Here is a 12,769-nt window from a genome sequence, read left to right on the forward strand (position 1 = left end):
GCTGTGAATGAATAATATCTGCTCGATCTAGTTGTACGAGAAAGATTTTGCGTTTGTTGTGTGGAGGAAAGTTATGTAAGAAAACTCTTTACTCTGGTATCGAGTTAATTTGTGAGTTTCCCAAACAATGCTTAATCATAACCAAACCCTGTTTTTGATAGTTCCTTATTGTTTCTGTTTGTTTGGCGAGTTTGCAAAAGTTTTTGAAAGCAAAGTCTGACGCGTACATTAAGTAGCTCATTTGCATAGTGCAGCGTGTGCACTTCCACATCAGAGTCGGCGTTTTCAATTGTCAAAAAATCTTGACAAAGATTTCTTTCGTTGTGTTTTGAGCTGAGGTGCTGCAGCAATTTTCAACAACGCCAAAAGGCTGTTAACATCATGTGTGTTTCTTTAACATAGTGAAATTTTACACTGCGAAAATAAAATAGACAAAGAGTTTTGATAACCCAGCCAACAAAATCGAAATCGTCATTCGAGTTGAATAAAGAAAGCGTCATCGTAACTTTGCTGATTATCTCTGCTGTATTCAAATATTTTCAGTTAAGCTTTTAATATATTCTCAAACATTTATCAACCTTAAACATAATTAAAAACTAGATATAAAATATGAGTTCGATGTAAGTTTTCACACGAAAGTGCGGAAGTCCAATTGTCATGTTTCACTGGCTGTACAAAACACGTGTGGCAGGGTGTGGCAAGAGGAGGGAAACTGAAGTCCTGAAACGCTGCTATTTCCAAATATATCCAACTAGTTTTTCGCTGTGCTATGGAAAAGCCGTAATCTTCAACATATGTGAAACTTAGAATGGAGTAATGTGTAGCTCTTGTAAAAGAAGCAGCGGAACACAACTTGGTCAGTGATATAAAGCGGGACATAACTAAATTCGACACGGTCTTACTTCACTCAAACTTGAGCAGCTTACGACGAAAATACTGAAGTAAAATTCCGACAGACATGAACGTATTGAGTTGTGGGCCAAAAGCATCAAACATTTCGGGAATTTCGGCAGCCATTTCCCCGCGCTACATCCGCAAAATATCCTCGCAGCACGTACGCGCGTATACCGCACACGATGGCGCAATTTGTTCTAAAAATAGAAAAATTGTCCCATATCAAAGGGGCAGCCCCAATAGAAATGGCGCGCGCTTACGGTCTCCATCCCCGATTATGGCTCCTGGTAGAAGCTAGTGGAGTGGAGTCGTTTGACCGTGCTATAGCAATTTTTTTCTAGAGGTCAAAGGCATGGTTTCCGGAGTTTCCACTGTTATCTGCTTGTCGCTTCGCAGAGTTTGACACCTCGATCATATGCTTATAATTTCTTTAGGCTCATTTCAGTATTGCAAAATATGTTTTAAGCTCTCTAAGTATTGGTTCTGGAGGGACAAAGTTAACTTTGAAATATTCCCTGAACATGTTTCTTACTTGCCGAGTCTATATTATGACGCCTGGCCCGGCTGTTTGATTTTATTAGGTTGATTAGAACTTTCTGCAAGCATAGAAAATGTAGCTTCTTGACAAGTCTAATTACTTCATTGACTGATTTGTTACAGGCTTATCACCAAGGGCGGATAGGCACATCAAAAACAAAGTCTACAGGCTCCCCTGTCCCCACCCCGATCGCTTCGCTCTCCAAATTCTTCTGTTTCGCGCTCGCCGAATTTTTTTTCCGTCCTCGCCGGCAGCCTGTTGGCAGGCTACTCCCAAAGATGAGTCTGCTCGGGCGTCTGCTCGTAGACCAGTTCGAGTTATTAATTGCAATTTGTGCCCAAATTGCATAAAAGGCACATGAGACAAACTTCAGGTAAGTGACGTTTTACTCCTTTCATTAATAGCTTCATTTATTCAAGAGAAGATCAAGGTGCTTGTCTCAATTGTCTCCTGCTCTATTTTAGTATGTTTAGGACTAAATTAAATTCATGAACATCACACAAAATGCAGTGCACTTTAAAGCCCCTTTAATACTGAATGAGTAATCAGAGATATATATATGTCATCGAACTAGAGTGAGGTCCGTATTGGCGAAATATTGATAAAGTTCTCTTTTTGGCAAGGTTATGGACCGAGCCGCAAGTGAGGTCCATAAGCCTACTAAACAACGAGGCAAATATTTTCAGAATACGGACCGAGCAAGCTAGTTCAATGAAGTATTCTTGGGTTGCACGTCATCATTTTCTAAAATCCAAAATTAAAAAGCCACCAACGTTACTATCTCATCAGGCATAAGAAGCGCTAGATTTATGTCTGTGAACAACTTCTCAGCTCAATAGCTTGCTTCGTCTTAAAACAGGCACATTTTGAATTTCAGAGTTATGGCGGTGCGTGATATACGGCTATGAGAGCGTTTGTCGAAAAATATACACTTATCTCGCTATTTTTAGCCTTTTTAGAACCTTGAGTTTTAGGAAAAGTGATTATTTAAATGTTTGCGCGATCAGTTCAGATAATCAGTCGCCTAGATACCCAAAGTAAGTTACAGATGTTTACATTATTTTCCGGCCGCCAAGTTGGTGTATAATGTACACCAACATGGCGGCTCAATACTCGGCTCTGTGAATTTGTTCAAAATGTTTCGACGAATATTTGAAGTTTGGGAAAACGTACAGACTTGGAGAAGTATCCTCTTTATTTATCTCCTATAACATTATAATTAGTTGACTTTATACAATGAATGGCTTTTGAATTATTTTTTTTATGTTATGACAGTGCAAGCCAATAATTTATTATAATTGGTCTTTTCAATTTGCTGATAGATCGATCCGCAAAGACAACCAATCAGAACGATTCTTCTTTCATCAGCGACCAGTTCAGTCATTTGATAAACAGAGCTTACGCTGTCTGCGCTTAGAGCTGGTGACTTCTGCCCACGTATCTGAGTCCTTTACACATGTAAGGAAAGCGATACTGAAAGCGATACTCGTTATACGTGAAACACTGGCAAAAATAAATATAATGGGTTATCCACAGGAAGCATACAATAGTACGCTGGACAGAAATAATTTTGTGATTGTTTTAAACTTTACGAAATCTTTTTTTGCTATGGATCACACTAGAAAGGCTTCCGTTACACCTTGTCCAAATTTGGTAACTGAGTCACAAAAGTATTTAGAAAACAGCCCTGAGAAAATACGCGCGCTGATTGGTTACAAATCGTGCTTCTATTAAGCAACTAGATTATTCGCTCTCGATTTCTATGCGTGATAGTTGACGAGGGTTGCGCTCTCGTCAAATAACACGCGATAGAAATCTCGAGCTCATAATCTAATTGCTTAATAGATAATGGGTAGCGTAGCCAATCTGAGAACGGCACTCGTGATAGAACGCTAGTAGATTTATACTAATAAACAATTAGATTATGAGCTCGAGATTTCTATCGCGTGATAGTTGACGAGGGCGCGACCCGAGTCAACTATAACGCATAGAAATCGAGAGCAAATAAATAGTATAAATCTACTAGCGTTCTATCACGAATGCCGTTCTCTGATTGGCTACACTACTCACGTTCTATTCTGTGATAGATAGTGAGAAGCGTAGCCAATGTGAGAAAGGCATTCGCTAGTAGATTTACAGTATACTAAACTCGATAGAAACACGGTACATGTTGTCTGTTTCTTAAGCAAAATCACGTGATTTCTGAGGAAAAAGAGTCACATTTTGAGGGTGGATTTGCGAAGAAACTCCTATATATAAATTGACACGAGATGACAACACAGGGAAGGCGAAGGCGGGGGGGCTGGCGGGGGGGGGGGGGGCGGATTTAGGTCCAATTTTAGTTACAAACTGCGAATACAAAGTCGGTAGCTGCCTAAGAGCGCCCGACTGAGCGAGCGATCCAACGTTACAAAAGTCTAGAACATCTACGTCCTATTGCGGCAGCATTTTCGCAGCCTCAGTTAACATTTGTGGTCACGGATTTAGAAAAGGGTTCCCTCTTTATACAGACATGTATTGTTGGGTTTCTACGTACACAAGTGAGCCACTTTACTCTCACAGTGCCTCGCTTCACGTAGCTGTATATACGGGTGCTGGCCAATTTAATGCTTAGGGTGACCCTGCAGCAGGAGCAAAGGCAGTGGACTAATACTCTTTGCTGTTTCGATTTGTGCAAGGAAACCAGAGATGAGCGCTAGCCCGATGGGCTTATCTTTACACGCATACTAAAAGCTACAGACGCGACACCGAGAATGTTTATTTGTTTGTCTGATTCAACAACAGCCGACCTCCCTTGTCCTTTTGTTTATTTTAACTGGCATGTGTTGACCCTGTAGCCGACTTGTTGTCATGTATGATGACGCAAATGACAAATTTGTAGTGTTATCCTAGCTTCTGGCATCTCCACCGCAGATGTTAGCAAATCAGGCAGACACGTAAATTGCGTTTTAAAAGGTTGTCCAATTCTGGTCACGGACAAATGCTAAGCCGAGCATGCAGCAGGTGGAAATGGATTGTCTGCCTATTTTCAGATTCAGTCCTATTCGGTTGCTATGCGTACATGACGTTGGACGTGGTTTGTCTGGTTTAGTATCATAACAGGAACTCGTTTGTTATACTATAGCCTCTTGAGCAGGATGCTGTTGTATTCTAAGAGGGTTTGACCTGGATCTTCTTCTCGTAGGCACAAGCTTTTTCCTGTCACATTCGCCGCGAATGGGTTGTCTTTTTCGCTCTCTACACACGCTGGTGGACTTGGTAAGATTCATGAGATTACGTTTAGAGACTATATAACTATGACTATATAACTATGACATATATAACTAGACTACCGAAAGCTGGACGCTTAATCGTTCAGTTTTCTTGCTTCGCCTTTACTTGGAAAGGTAAGCAGAGGCCAGCCCATAGTCAGAACTTCAGTGAATTTCTCTAATAGTTGGCGAAAACAAATGCTACTTTCGAAAGCTTTCCGTTTAATTTTCGATAGTTACCGCGTACCATGAGCTTTCCGAATTCACTGATCTATCCTGCTACAGGTGGTAGCGCTGGAAACGCAGATCTGAAACTCAATATGTAACGTAAATCTCTAGCTAAGCCTAAAATAATAAGACCACAGTACTCGCAAAGAAAGGTCTCTGACACCCATTTCTTCATATCAGTTTTAAATTACGTTTCACCATCCGTACGGGTTACTATATAAATAAACGAGTACATGCCTTTTCCTCTTTACGAATTCCGTCCTTGTGAATTTTTGTCGCATGCTAACTGCAGGCCGGCGGCGCTGGAAACATTTTAAGACGATATTTAAAGAAGATATTTAAAACGGTCGTAGTGAAGTTTGCAGTACGATGTAAATAATCTTGGTACAAAGTTTTTGTCCACTTGTTACTCGAACTTCTGGTGAATTCCGTCTTAATTCGCTTCTCTATGAACAGAGATGTAAACCCAGATCTGAGCCCTCTTATTGTCAGTCGGAAACAAATGCTAAAACTGAACAGATCGAATTTATAATGAGTTGTTTCACTATGGTTGCTTGTTAAAGCATTTCACAAGAAAGATTAAAAGCATTATCAACCGATGTTCGATGCATCGATCAAGCATCATTCTCAAGACTGAGGTCGTTAATACTAATGTCAAAGTTGTTATGTAGGAGTTAAGTTTGAAATGGATTGCATTCCAGTATGCGAGGATTAATGTAAATGTACTCATCATCAGAGAATCATGATATAGCTTCGCGCGGATCGAGTCAGACTGCACGTTGTGTCATGGTTTTATATAAAGCATTTCATATATTAGGCAGTCAGACGTCTTCAGAATGATGCTTGACGCATCGAAACGTCGGTTGACAAAACTTAAGAGGTATGCCATTGACATGACGCAGACGGATCGCAAGATTGAACTGAATCTTTTGCATGCAACCCACAGTCTAAACTCGAGGCAACGACCAAAGTATCTCTGAAACAATCTGAAAAATAGCACTAAAAAGAAAATAAGCCTAGGTTCGATATATGTCGGAACAAAATTGACGGCACCTAAGCTTCATCAGCGCAAACGGATGTTCAAGATCTGAAACGGACGAAAATTTATTTTTTTCGGAATTTGCATCGCACAGACTTGTGAAAGAACTTATGACGACTACGTAAACAGAACTGACAGGGACATCGGTTGGTAGACAGAAACGAGGAAGTACGTTGTAATGCTGAAAACCGGTCGAGTCAGCTTTGGGGTTCACCGCTGAGGGGACATGCTTCCCGAAAAGACATTGACATTCATTTCTCTGAAATGGCAAGAAATACATTCAACATTGATAAGCGTTGGATGTTCGAGCAGCGGATTACAAACGTTTTCAAAAAGTGTGTTTTTTGTTTTGTTTTGTTGTTGTTGTTGTTGTTGTTTTGTTTTTTGTTTTATTTTGCTGTTGACGAAACATTATTTTATCAGTTTTTTTAGATTCACAATCAAATCTGGCTTTATGCAATAAAATAGAAATCCACCTCAGTTATTAACCATCAAACCTTTTTATAACGGTGCACTGATTAACGTTGCAGTTTATCATAGGTATGGTCCTATGACATAGATATTATCCTATGTCGAGGATGGAGGGAAACGTTCGGAAACGGTTTGTTACAATCAGCAAATCAGTTAGCATAGATGATCAAATGGCGGCGAGTGAAATATGGAAATAATATCACTTGCGTTTTGTCAAAATTCTCAAAATTTCCCAAGTCTTTAGGCGAGGGAAATTATTAGAATTTTGACAAAACGCCAGAGAAACTATTTCCTAATTTCACCAGTGTACCATTTGATTATCTTTTAATATCATAGGTGACAAATGACGCCTACAAACGCAGGTTTTTGACTTGTTTATTGTATCAAGAAATTTCCAGCCAAACGTTGCCACGGTAATTTTGTTTTTTCACATGTGAAATTGTAAATATATTAACGCTGAAATTTCGCGCCAAAATTTAGGAGTAATTTGTCACCTAGAAGATTAGCCATGAGGCCAACACAGTTTTTTCCTTCTGTTCTTTCTTTACTATTGTTAATATTAATATTTGCCACGTTGCTGAGCCGGGGCGAGGCGAGTTGTTTAAGTCTTAACCGGCGTTTTCCGTATGTTCATGAGTTATCGGTATTAGCTCGTTATGGAGTAGTTGCGCCGCCATGTTGCCTAAGAAAAAAAGACGGGGAGGAGGTGGGGGCAATTCCATTCCCCCCCCCTCCCCACTCGATCTTACATTTCCTTCAGCACCACTCCTACTCACTAACGCCTTTATGTCTCTCCCCAAGCCTCTTCCGAATTTGAATCCAAGGTGATGCTCGCCTGATCAAAAGGCGCTAGCTCGCCAAAATACGCCTGCATTGCAGGCTATAGCGGGTAGAGTTGAGGAACACCATTTTGTCCGGAATTAAAACCCTTTCGCCCGCCATCTGGGTCAAGCTACGGCGTGCGGAGCGGCAGGTTTAAAAGCAGAAATTTAAATCAAAGAAGTAAAACATCAACTCGCAAAGCCCATATTGACGGAATGACTGAACGAAACTCAAAAAAGGGGAATGGTTGCCCAAGATACTCAATGAGGGCAATAAATAATCACGCATGGGATTACTAGGAATAATGTCTCAGATTGTTTTCGATAAAGTTGTCTCGGGTGGGAGGGTTGTCTCGGATACCTGAGACCCACTCTCGTTCCCAGAGCCCACGTGTCTTTTGGTCAGAGCCAAGACACGGAGCTCTGGAATAATCAATTTCCAGACTTCAAGATTTCAGGAGATCCGGTTTCACGGCGCATGCGTTCCTTGGTTTAAAAAATGGCAATCTCGTTCCCAGAGCCCACGTGTCTTTTGGTTGGCGCTGACCAAAAGACACGAGGGCTTTGGGAACGAGATTGCCTGAGACCTTAGTGCACGAAACATAACTGTTCCGGATCGACGATTTAAAACAAAAAATTAAAACTAACAAAGCGACGCGAATAATTTTGTGACAGTATCCAGTGTTTCCGCCAGAGCGCGGCATTGCGGGAATCCCGCGTTACAATCAGAGATGGCCCCCAGAAAAACGAAAAAAGGGCCAATTTGGCCCTTTCCTTTTACAAGACTGCAGGCTTAACAAAGGCGTAATAATTTAAACGCCATCCCAGGGCTCGAAATTGTGATCTATATGGTCGCCAATGCAAGTAACATTTCATCCTTGGCGACCAAAAATTGTGGTTTAGTCGCCATGACGGCGGCTACATTTCTCTGTGTTGACGATCAATAACGGTTATTTTGTCAGACATTATGTCCTTCTACAAAATCATATTGAAAGATCTTTGCTTCTAAAACATTCAACATAAGAAAAGAAGTCAATCTGTCCTTTTGCTTTGCTGTATTGATTCTCTCACATCGGAAAACTTCCAAATGGCTGACCGTGTTTGAAATCGCCCTATAATGCATTGCAAACCCTAGATCATTGACTACGTCATGTATGCCTAAGGATTGTTCTCTTGTAATGCACGGATCCTTTATACTAGTATCTGATTCAAAAGAAACTTTATCCAGTAGAAACACTTCAAAAAGCACTTACTATTAAATTTTATCAGAGATCCTAATGAACTGCTTTATTTTCCTTGGTACCTTGATGCATTTTTTCTTTCTGTAGCTTTCAATTTATTGGCCCCTTTCCTAAAAAATTAGCCCCTAAAAAAGATCTTCAGGGGCCACTTTGGCCCTCAAGTAAAATTTTCTGGCTGAAACACTGAGTATCTTAAACTTTATTAAATTCCACACATGGAAAGTTATTTCATATGGATCATGCAAGAAGGCGTTTGTTATAGCGTATCCAAATTTGCAGCTGGCTGGGACGGGATGAGAAAGCATGAGAAATGTGCAATGTTTTGATCCATGTCCACAGTGCTATGTAATCCTCTGATACATCAGCAAGCTGTGATGCTACCACCGAAGAGCCACAAGCCTAACCCAAGCTGTTATGCAAGAAAATCTGACAAAATGGTAGTTCCTGGTAGATAAGCTCAGAAACAGGTTCGGCAAACTTCCGAGAGGCACAAATAGCAGGGTGTGAAATCTTGGCCGACAGCGCTTTATTAAACACAGATACGCACAAGCTACCATCTTCAAAATAGGCCGATGTTGCGACAAAAACAGTTTAAACTGGGGTGAATATCTGAAGACAGTCGCATTTCAGTGGCCAAATGAGTTGTAAAGTCTTTTTCATGCTTTCTTTAATTGTCGTAGTTTGACAAAAATATCGACAAAATCGTAACGATGTGTTCTCCGCCCAAAAACATTTCGAATAATGACTCTTTTTCTCAGAAATCACGTGATTTTGCATCCGTTTGGGATTCAGTTACCAAAATTTGGATACGCTGTAATGCAAGTCTTCCTTGCGTGAACTTAAGGACACTAGGGCGAGATCCTTTCAACCAAAATTTCCGGAAATTTCGGTCTGAAATTGAATGGATCGGTTCGGAAAAGTTTCGAAAAAATCGGTCCACCTTTCGAGGTGGACCACTTTTCTCGGTTGGACCGGTCCGATCGAAATGAACCGTTCCATTTGACCAATCCGACCCATTCTCAATCCCAGTACCTCGCTGTTCGGTGGTTTCTATGTACAACATGCGGGAAAACACTTATCATTGCAGCTTTTATGGATTGTTAACAGCGGATTTATCAGTGTTACTCGTACATCCATGTGCAGTTACAACAGGTCTGTAGCTGCTTCGTAAGCCAAGTGTATGTTTTGGCTGTTAACGGCTCTTAAAGACGACTTATTTGCCGAGAGAATTTGGAATGTTCTTTTCGTCATTCGAAAGTGGTGTTTGAACTCATACGGCAAATATCTGGGAACGGTCTGCTCAAAATAACCCGTTATACTGATTAAATTACTACGCATGAAGCAGCTCACACAATATCATTGATATCACCGTCGAAATCGTTATCTAGCTCTAATACGAGCAACAGTGATCCAACATCTTCCATTTTAAGGACGTTCGCGCTAATTGTTTCTGCGCATCATTACCGCGAACGCAAATTCTCACGCCACGTCATGCATGAGAGCGCACGCTAAGTAATAAAATTAACAATGATAGGACAAAAGGTCATTTGCATAAAGTTACCGTAGGGTCAAACAATTTTCTAGCTTGTTTCTTTTCATGTTGTCGTTGTTTTGTCTTGTTTTGTTTTGTTTTGTTTTGTTTTGTTTTGTTTTGTTTTGTTTTGTTTTGTTTTGTTTGTTTGTTTTGTTCTGTTTTGTTTTGTTTTCTTTATCGAGTCTTTATCGACTCCTTTTTACCTTTCAATTCAAGAAACAAGAGGCCTCATTTTGGCGAACTTCATTTCCAGGAATTTGGCTTTAAAATAAAGTTGAAATCAATGGCCGAGGAAGGCGAAACGAACGAATACGAGAAAACAAAAAAGACAATTGATCTGAAAGATAATTAAACTGAGTACTAGCTTAGTCGAATTTATTTGAAGTTTCACCCAAGCTACGTTCATTTCTTGTTGTTGCTTTGAACCGATTGCCAAATTAAATTCGCTTTTTTTTTTTCGGAAACGATTTAGCTAATGAGATTTATTCATTTTCCATCTATCGTATAACAGACCTCCGCATGGTACAGCCAGGAAGACTGGTCTCCAGTGCTCTGAAGCACGCCGGTCGCAAGCGTAGAGTTGGAGCTTTTCAAAGTGGGAACCTGGGGCAGGTCGCATCCGTCATAACTAGCGAACGTGTTTACAACTTGGAATTCACTGATTATTCCGATTTAAAAGCGTTTTACAACATGATAGAAGCTGTATTTGCAGTGACCTTGTTAGCCATTTAGAACTCATTTGCAGTATGTACAAAAGACGATTGCAACATAAAATTCCAAAGGTTTACTTACCTAAAATCTCTGTCGCTGGAAACCAAAAAGTGACGCCTATTTATGAAAGGCCATTTGAGCCTCTATTTAGAGGTATATTGCTTTTCATTTTTAAAAGAAAAAATAAGAAATGGCGGTATTACTAATTTTTGCAGAATCAATTAATAAGATAGTGAATGAGTAGGTGAATTGATTTAGACTAAGGACAAAATACTTCGCTGTGGTGTATGTCACAATCAAAACCTCTTTGTCAAAGACGACAATTAAAGATGTAAATTATTATTACATCTGTCGGGCAGTTTGAGATTAACGCTGAAATGATAGAGGGGAATGGTTATGAAGCCTGGCAGACATTATAAGAGTCAACAAAAATAGCTAGATTTATGTTGGAAGGTCCACAACCGAGCACAATCTTTTGTATTTTTTTTTTTTTTTTTGCTTTACGCATGAATTAGTTAGCCAAAAGATTTCTATAAGTTAGCTCCTCAGTCAGAAGTAAGTAACTATTATGTCCTCTACACGGTTAAGACTACGAAAAGTGAACACAAACATACAACAAAGACCTTTGTCAGGTTTCATAACCATTTCCCTCTAATAGCTAGCTCGAACAGAATCATAAATCAGTTAGTTTTGCTTCTGTCAGAACAACTAATTGGTTCGTTTAACCATGCTTTTCGTTCCTCAGACTGTTGCGAGCTCTTTTTATTTTTACTTTTTAAGATTTCTTCCATACATTGCATAAATAAAATATAAATTTTTCACATTGACCAAAAGGTCAATTTTCTACCTTTTAAATAAAAATGAACTTGAATTTGTAATAAGTTTTTGTAGTAGTTTCCCTATGTGTTACTAATATGTTTTTAGTCCTCACTTCTGTACAGTTCGTATTTTGTGACATAAACATATCTCTAACATTATACGAGTTCTTATTTGGTAGTCTCCTACTGTTTAGCCAACAGTGGCTAAACTGGTTTTAAGTTGTGACCTAAAGATATATTCGTCTCAAGTGTGTATCATGTGAAGGATGTGTTATGTTATTGTGTGTTATGTGTTAGGTTTATAAGTTGACTGAGAAGACATTTTCGCACAGCTATATAGCAATTAAATGAAAAGTCGCTGAAGCTTAATGGCGTACCACACTTTCCTTTCGGAGCCGCTCGTTCTTTGGTCTGTTTGTGCAGTGGCGGATCTAGGGGAGGGGACTGGGGGACCCGGGCTTCCCCTACCCCCCCCCCCCCCCCGCTTTATTTTGGATAAAAAAAGAAGAAATCACAGAAGGAGGAAAAGCCGCCAGGGTAAGCAAAACAAACCCCGCCCCCCACCCCTTAGCTCAAGGTCTGGATCCGACACTGTTGTGTGCAGACTTGCCTCCGTAAATCAGTGTTCTTTAGGTTCTCTAAGTTCTTCAACGATAAATTTGGACGAAAAATCACTGATTGAAGTCGCGCCCTGCAGAACTGGTACCTTATTGTTTTTATGTCTTCAGTTCGTTTTATGATAGCGGTCGGGCAAAGACTTTGTTTCCAAAGAGAGGGCGTGGCCCACAAAGTAGTAAGCCCAACCAAAACCAAGTGCCAAGCACTCAAATTTTAAAACAACACTTCGCAAGAAGACCAAAATGCCGCAACTCTTTTTTGCGCATGTTTGGTTATTCATTATCCAGGTAACCACATGTCCTCTTAAAGGGCTTTTGTTCTCGTGTGTCTCGTTGCTTTTTGTATCATAGCTTCTTCAAAACGACCAGTGAAAATGCAAATTTTTTTCAATGTTTTCGAAATTTGACAACTGAGGACAAGAGAGAGAGAGAACAACAAGGGCATTTAAATGAGCGAAAGTGTTGCTGGGTATATAAAAGAAAAGAAAATTGGGAAGCTGTTCCCAAACATCCAATTTTTCAAGTCTTGTTTTTTTTTTTCTTTCACGCGCTCGGTAGATCGTTATTTATTTTGTTCTTAGAAATAATTTTAATTTCTCTCCGTTG

At 39.9% G+C, this 12,769-nt stretch overlaps 1 long non-coding RNA gene across 1 annotated transcript; it reads left to right on the forward strand.

Annotated features, from left to right (window-relative positions):
• The first annotated feature begins 3,926 nt into the window (after positions 1-3,926).
• LOC149117563 (uncharacterized) lies at positions 3,927-11,915 on the forward strand. Its single transcript, XR_016203805.1, has 3 exons — positions 3,927-4,517; positions 4,617-4,690; positions 10,529-11,915. It is a non-coding gene; the product is annotated as an uncharacterized LOC149117563 (long non-coding RNA).
• Positions 11,916-12,769: the final 854 nt, after the last annotated feature.

This window comes from Orbicella faveolata, unplaced genomic scaffold, assembly GCF_042242905.1.
Source record: "Orbicella faveolata isolate gen_17 unplaced genomic scaffold, um_ofav_v1 contig_12, whole genome shotgun sequence".
Lineage (NCBI taxonomy): Eukaryota > Metazoa > Cnidaria > Anthozoa > Scleractinia > Merulinidae > Orbicella > Orbicella faveolata.